The sequence below is a fragment of the Ornithodoros turicata genome, chromosome 10, assembly GCF_037126465.1.
Source record: "Ornithodoros turicata isolate Travis chromosome 10, ASM3712646v1, whole genome shotgun sequence".
NCBI classification, from domain to species: domain Eukaryota; kingdom Metazoa; phylum Arthropoda; class Arachnida; order Ixodida; family Argasidae; genus Ornithodoros; species Ornithodoros turicata.
In genome coordinates this window covers 23,509,529-23,517,757 of record NC_088210.1, presented here as the reverse complement: position 1 = coordinate 23,517,757, position 8,229 = coordinate 23,509,529, and the positions used below count along the sequence as shown (strand labels likewise).

The 8,229-nt window shown below is 44.8% G+C and overlaps 1 protein-coding gene across 1 annotated transcript in view; it reads left to right on the top strand.

Annotated features, from left to right (window-relative positions):
* LOC135371108 (protein ABHD15-like) overlaps window positions 1-8,229 on the top strand; it is a 121,956-nt gene that overhangs the window by 17,466 nt on the left and 96,261 nt on the right. The gene's annotated exons all lie outside the window — the stretch shown is intronic.

The window sequence follows — 8,229 nt, the reverse complement described above, 5'->3', positions numbered from 1 at the left end:
GCCGTTCTGGCCCCCGACGAACCATACGTCAAGATCGCCAGAGTGGTTGTTCTCAGACGACTCGTGCACTCTTAAAAATGAACTTCACCACATAGCACGCTCCTAGCCAACCATCATCTCAAATGATATCATTATCTGCCCTGATTTGTTGAAAACGGGGCGCGTACGCCTTTTCTGTGACACTTATGCTGTTCATAATTGTCACAAAAAAGGCGTACGCCCCCGTTTTCAACAAATCAGGGCAGATAACGATATCATTTGAGATGATGGTTGGCTAGGAGCGTGCTATGCGGTGAAGTTCATTTTTAAGAGTGTGGGCACGAACCGGTGTCTCCTCCGTATTCTCTCTACTCCCGTTCTGTCTTCCAATACTTCCGCTTCATGTGTCTCCGTGTACATATACATATGAAGATGCATATGTAGCATTATTTATGCTCGGTAGCGCACTGTCAGCTCAGCGAGTCCTTGCATTCTAGTAAGCTCAGGACTAAGGATGGGAGAACCGAATCCGCGAAGCCTCGGATCCTATAGGCAGGGATTCGAGATTCGGGAATCCTTATCCTAGTGCAAACAGCGGCGAATCGAATCTTTCGAATCCACCAACCACGTTTGTCTGTTTCTTTTTCAAACTGGTGCCTCCGGAGTCCGTCGAAAGCCTGATTGGCCGGCATGTGTTGTCTCGTTTGTTTGTTTACATTGCTCTGGACTGAAGCAGTTCCGGCAGGGACCCTTCCATTACAAGCTTAAAAGTAACATGCTTTTGCTTATGATTGTTTCTTAGTTTTATGGAAAGAATACAGACTCGACAGTTTATGTATTTCCTGTAGTCGCTGCGCAACATGTCAGATAAATTACATTTAAGAAGTAGGTGGACATGTTTTCTCCTGATAGTGAACTATTATTTAATTTGTTTTTCATTAAACAGAGATATCAAATTCTACCTCAAAACACTTCTCAGTAGAAGTGTTTTTTTTTTTCCTGGCTTTTTGAACTTTTTTTAAAGAAAGGATTCGAAAGATTAGGATTCGGAAAATTCTCTACTCAGAACCAAAAAATAACGTTGATGTCGTGCTGTGATTACCCATTCGTATTCTTTCTTTTTTAACTCTGATTCCACACCAAGAATTATCAACGAGGCAGCGTCAACAGGAATTCTGTGGTGATGGTGATGGTGATGTGATAAAGACGAAGAAGAAGAAGAAGAAGAAAAAAGGGGGTTGTGGAATTACCTGATGATGATGATTATTATTATTATTATAGAAGAAAAAAAATGGAGATGTGAGCCCGCTCACCGCGGAACAGGCTACTCCAGATCTAGTAGAGGGAGACAGAGAAAAAAAAAAAGACATCTAAAAAGACGACTGGTTGGTGGTAGCCATGGTCGTGCTGAAGACTGGGAGGTAGTGGGTTCGAATCCTACCACCGGCTGTGCTGTCTGAGGTTTTCCCTGGGTTTTCCGAGGACTTTCCTGACGAATGTCGGCACAGTTCCCCCTGAAGTCGGCCCAGGACGCATACTAACCCCTCTGTCCCCCGCTCCTTCCTGTTGTCCTCTCTCTATCTGTCCACATCTGTACGCCGCTCATTGCCACAGTTGCTTCGCGGTGCTAACACGAAATAAAAATAAAATAAAAAATAAAAGACGAGGGCTCTGTTATGCTCTGCTTTCATCTCTGTTGGTAGATTTCTCCCAAAATATTTTGGAAGACATTATTTCATCCTACAATACAGTAAGAAACGCAGCCGCGCGCAACGCGATAAAAAATAATGTGAAGCGGCAGCACGCAAGTCACGCGAGAATGATTGTTTCATATGCCAAAAACTACGCCTTGTATGCTCGTAATTCCCAACATGATTTGCGCACGTTTGTTGTTTACTTCCAAGTGTCATGCAAGCGCACCCCTTCAGTGTGGTGAAAGGAAAAGCGACGATTGTGAGATCTAACCCTTCGGGTACCGGGGTAATTACTGTTACATGCCCGGAAGGGACACGAGGCATCAAGGTCGTCTCGGTGGCCCTCGCGGCAAGCGTAAAACGTGTTTCCTCCACTGTACTCTCACTCCTTACACGTAAGTTAAGAAGATACGGACAGTGCGGAACGTGGATGTTTCGAATGACACCAAATGGCAAAAAATGAAACGCGATTTTTGGAGAAACAACCAACAATTTTTATGATGATGAATGTGGAGTTTCATCGCCAGGGGCGATGCTCTATCCCACCGCTGATGGTGATGTGGGGAATGAAATAATGAGCCCCTTCGCAATAAGGTGCGAAGTCCTACGGTGTGATGTCAAAAGAGCTTTGAGGGCACAGCGTTGGTTGGCTGGATTTGGCTAGGGACCAAGAAATTTTGAGAGGGAGACAGAGAGAGGGTGGGGGCGAGAGTCCAGCTGGTTAAGAGATCCGGAAAGTGCGGTTTCGGGAAGGTTGGTAGTGTGGGCAATGAAGAAGAATGTGCTCTATGTATTCTAGAGTACCGCAGTGACAGCATCTGGGAGAGTGATCTGAATGATGATGTCTTGGGGTGCATGGGGGACACTTCCCCAGAACACAACATCTTGGCGCAATATTGGACCAATATTGGCAATGTCGGCCCAGTACTGGACTAAGTTTGGGCCAATATTTGTCCAATATTGGGGCAAGACGTTGTGCTGCTTAGGTATGAGCGGCGTACTGATGTGGACTGAGGGAGAGAGGACAGCAGGAAGGAGTGGGGGAGGACAGGCGGGTGTTGGTATGCATCATTGGCCGACTTCAGGGGAAACTGTGCCGACATTCGTCGGGAAAGTCTTCGGAAATCCCAGGGAAAACCTCAGACTGCCGGTGGTAGGATTCGGACCCAACACATCCCAGTCTTCAGCGCGACCTTGGCTGTCACCAAAACGTTGTCACGTGATATGGCCACGTGACGGCTATATCACATTGGCACAATGTCGAAAGGCGCAGCCAAATTTTGTGTGCCAGACGTGCGTTTGCACCGCGGCCAGTCCTTATCATCTTCGTCCACTTGTCTCACGTGAAGACGCGAGTCACGATGCTGCTCACGCACGTGCTCGGCCAGCAAGTTAACTACGTCGGGCTGCCGGCGGGTGAAAGTAGTCTATCGCGTCTAGTGAAAGTGCTTCAATGGAAGTCCGGGACACAGACGGCGAGGAAGCGCAAGGGGGTAAGCGCTGTCTGGCAAAGGCACCGCATAATAAAACAGTAGATGAATCAGATAATCAGATAATAATCGTCACCTTGACGGTGCACGTGAGCCGATTAAATTGGCAGGCAACTTCTCCTGAGCTCAATTAAGATGCGCGCGTAGGAAACGGGGTCACGCGGTTGACACAGTCCGAGAAATACGTGGCCTAATTGCGTGGAAGTAAATCGATCTGCCTCGAAGAGCTTCGCAAATTTAACTCCAAACGCAACTGTTTTTTGCTTATCTTCTCGTTGTTTTTTTCTCTCTGCTTTCGCGCGAGATAAGTGCCGGGAAAACGATGCCATAAGGGCTAATGATTTAGCCGCCTGTATGACGCGGAGAAGTTCTGAAACCGCCATCGTACGTAAAACTTGAACTTTGATTTTTGGAAAGGCCTTTAGCACCGACTTTTACAAATTGGCGTTTCGTGCTTCTCAATAGTTGTATCTTACGTTTGCTGGTGCTTCCCCTTTAAAAAGTGGACACAGGCTCAAGATTGTAGAGTACGCACGTCGAGTAGACTGTTTTAAGTACAGTTTTTTGTTTTTGTTTTTTCACGTTGTATTGCCGAGTGGAATGCTATGGATGGCATTGTTCGCGAGATGTCTTCAAGTCAGTTTTTTTATTCACTCCTGCAATAGCGTCGAGTGAGGCTGCAATATGTCCAAATAAATAAATAAATAGTTCCTGTATCGTTTATTTGGCTCACTAATTAATTAATGAAGCTGCAAGGTTAGGTTCACGTATGCACATTGTCCTTAAAGTGAGGCTCCGCAATAAAATCACCACAAAGGTTGTGACATAGCAGTAACTCCTAAGGTGTCAGGAACATACATACGAAATATCGCGTTCCCAAAGTGCGCAGATTTTATTTCAACGAATTATTACGAAGTGAGCGCTTTGCCTCTGTGAAGCAAGAGGGCGCTGAAAGCAACACTGCTGACGTCATCCGACATGGAAGAATGCAAGCTTCGTTGCAGACGACAATGCAGGGTGACGTCACAGTATCTTCCTCCGGGCGAACCGCTGTGCGCTTTGGATTTTCGTTTCGGTTTGGTATTGTCATCATTTACGAATTAATTAGTCGCACAAAACGAATGCGAATGTTGTATTCGGTATCAAGGGAGCGGTCCGTATTCGGAATGATGCTCACTTAATTTTTTTTTCGAATCCTTGCGAAATCTCTCTTTAACGAAGCATTGCTGGACCAGAGGCATGGCCGAGCGGGAAAAAAGCATTCGCTCTTTGGTGGTAGCCGAGGTCGTGCTGGAGACCGGAAGGTGGTGGGTTCGAATCCTATCCACCGGCTGTGCTGTCTGAGGTTTTCCCTAGATTTTCCGGCAGACTTTTCGGACGACTGTCGGCACAGTTCCCCCTGAAGTTCGCCCAAAACGCATAATACACCCCTGTCCTCCACTCCTCTCTCCATCTGTTCACGTCTCTACGTCGTTCATAGCTACAGTTGCTTCGCGGCGCTAACACGGAACAAAAAAAAAGCCACACATGTCGAGTGAAGTAAAAAAAAGAAAATGTATGCGTAATGTAATGCGTATGACCGTCTGTCTGTCCGTGGCGGTCTCCTGTAAAGCGTGCTTTGACTGCACTGCAGCTACGTACGCAGGAGAAGTAACAAAGTCAGAATATATTAGGTTCCGGCCCCTTAGCGGGCAAAAGTAACGTGGCGGTAATATTTAATTCCAAAACGCGTATCGACTCTGTGTTTCGCAGCCGAATCGACTATGCAGTGGAGCTGTTCTGCAGTCCACATTCTTTTCCATTTCCACACTGTGTACGTGGCTGGTGTCCTCCAACCCCTGTCTGCTGAGAAAACTTCCTCTCCGAATGTTTCTGCAGCTGCTCCAACGCAGCTAAAGGCTTCGGGTCAACAAGCATCAGCTGTGAGCTGGACAAATATCGTACCATGACTGATAGCCTGTCTGTGCAGTATGTGTAAAGGTGGTCAAACAGACGTTCATATGGGCGTCCTTCACTTTTTTTATTTATCTGCAAACGTTTTATTTATCTATTGGAGATGCGTGTGACCTAACCTTACAATATCACTTGTGTTCCAGTTACACGAAAACAGGCCGAATCTGCACGCAACGGAATATAGTATGTAAGCTCATCAAAGAAATCGGACAATATACAAGGTGTTTCACCTAACGTGATAACAAATTCTAACTGGCGACGTATTCGCCGGAGGATTGTGGGACTTTAGGCAATTACCTTCTGGAAACTTTAGCCACCATTAAGGAAGGCTTTGGACAATTTTTAATTGCGGAAAATTAATTTTTTTCAATTAAACTTTGAAAATTGCCAAGCGAACCTCGCTTTTTTTTAAAAACAGAAATATGAAGTCCTTCACGGATAACCACAGCCCCAACAACTATGGACAGTATCGCAACAGAAATAGTCGAAATAAAATTAGTAAATTTCCGGTTTGGCCCCGCCTGCTCGATTGTCGCAAAGAGCGCACGGGAGATGCGGGAAGAGGAGGATGTGTACCCGCCTCTTGTTTTACCTTTCTTTCCCCCACTTTGACCTTGATGCTGGTGACAACCGTTTTATCACAAAGAAAACAAAACAACCGTCTTATCACAAAGAAGGCAAAAGGCGGGGACACTTCCCAGAAGGTACACTCTTAAAAATGAACTTCACCGCATAGCACGCTCCTAGCCAACCACTATCTTGAATGATATCGCCATGTGCCCTGATTTGTTGAAAACGGTAGGCGTACGCCTTTTTTGTGACACTTATGCGGTTCATAATTGTCACAAAAATGGCGTACGCCTCCCGTTTTCAGCAAATCAGGGCAGATAACGATATCATTCGAGATGATGGTTGGCTAGGAGCGTGCTATGCGGTGAAGTTCATTTCTAAGAGTGTAACTGCGGAAAGCCCCACAATCCTCCCGCGAGTATGTCGCCAGTTAGAATTTTTTATCACTTTAGGGAAACACCCTGTATATTCGTTCCACAAGACAAGATGAGGAGTACATGAACTCTACATTGCTTGCATACTACTCGCGGACATATGATCATAAACGATTTCCGAGTTCCTTCGTGGGAATAAGTTAGGTCTAAAGTCGTTTTGTGGTGTAGATTTGTGGGTACATATTTGCTACAAGGGATACCGCGCAGAAAAAAGAATATCAAATAAAAATAAACTGGCACATATAGGAGCCTTTATAAAGAATTTTAAAAGGCTGTATTTCGAGTTATATGTCTCAGAAGTTCACACTTCAAACAATACGAGATTAACGAAGTCTTAGTTTAAAGTCAGATTTTCTGGTGTGGCTGCAGGGAAGTTTTACCAGGTCGGTGAGAAAACCGATTCTGTCCTTTGGTAAACACAACGACCGGAAGGGAAGACTGTGCAGCATCTGAAACAAATAAAAGCTACGCGAATACTAGAAATTTAGAAGAACTATAATTTTGCTTCGTTATTAGCACTGAAATACTCCACAATTTCGAATGCCAGAACACCTGCGAGTACATTTTCCATGTCTCCGGATTTCTTCGCAATATAAATCCTTTTCTTCCATAACGGGTTAAACTTCTATGATGCCCCACATAAAGGGTGTCAACTGTACACCTTTAATTTATTTATACGATGTACACTCGGTATATTGTTCGATGACGAGCGTTTTTGACAGGCTTCGCAATTGCTTTCCTCAAATTCTAACAAACATGAAACAGGGTAGCGTACTCGATACGCTCTTGAAGCCTCGTCTTTTACTCTTCTTCCGGTTCCACCCTCGTCTTGCACTCTCTCCTTCCCCCTCTCCCTGTTGTTCGATTCTTCTCATTGTACCTTCCGCATCAAAGCTTCTTGCTGGTTTGAGTCTTGTGTTGTCCTCTTCGTCCTGTGTGTTCCTCAAACTCTAGGGAATGTTACCTCTTTCAACAGTGCACCAGCTCGCACACACCATTCTAATTTGCTCGTCTTTTCTTAATCTTTTTTCTTTTTTTTCTGTTGCGTTAAAGGAAGATTCCTACAACAAACGAATACGGCGGGATATGCGGAGTACCTCAAGCTCGTCGGATATGCTTGCAGCATATGAATGCGGCATATGCTTGCGTTATATCGCAAGCATTTCCAAGTAAAGCTTAGCACACGCCCATTTGCGCATGCGCCATTTGTTCCGACATCAAAATGCTACCCGCTTTGTGGGTTACTCTCACTCCGCTACCACTCTTTTTTTTTTTTTTTTTTTTTGTCTTGCCACCATAAGCAACGTTTGCACTGGCTGGCTATTGAATTGCGCAATGTCGAAACCTCGGAAGCAGGACTGCTAACGACATCTCGCGGGTAGCATCGAAGACGACTTCCTTCGATGAAAAGAAGAAGCTCCATCGGGAAGGGAGGCCGCACACTTTGTCACTCAAGCAGGCTCGTACAAAAGTATTGAAGTTAAGTTACTGAGTACCAGGCAAAAAAGTAACTGAGTAGAGTACAAAATACTCCACATCGAAAAGTATTTGTGCTCACAAAAGTACCTTATACTTTCAAGGTACTATAAAGATACGATTTATTAAATTTACTTGTCAAACAAATAACAAAATGGAGGCAGAAAAAAGATACTGGTTTGGACAGTCTTCTTCTTGGTTTTGGACACTCTAAGTTAAAATACTGGCTTTTAAAAGTATTTGTAAGATACCAAGTTATTCCCGGAAGTATTTAACATAGAGTAACGTACAAGTCTGCACTCCAGCGATGCGTAGCGATTAACGAAGGCTGCTGTCTGCCCCGGACGCGTGCATCAGTCACCCGCATGAAGTGCTTGTTGTAGCTTCTAAGGAACCTAGCTTTTTTTATTTCCGTCCTCATATATTCTACTTGCAGAAGAGCTGTGATAGAACATACTGCTTCCTGAGCTTTATAATACGTGAAGCAGCTCCAAACTCCAGAGTTTAGTGTCGCTTTAAATTTTCTTATGTTTGCATTTTGTCTTCCCTGTTTACCAGGTGCACCGTCAGTGAGGCCTTTTGCTGTTCATGGGCACGATGAGAATACGTAAACAAATGCATAAATACGTTACG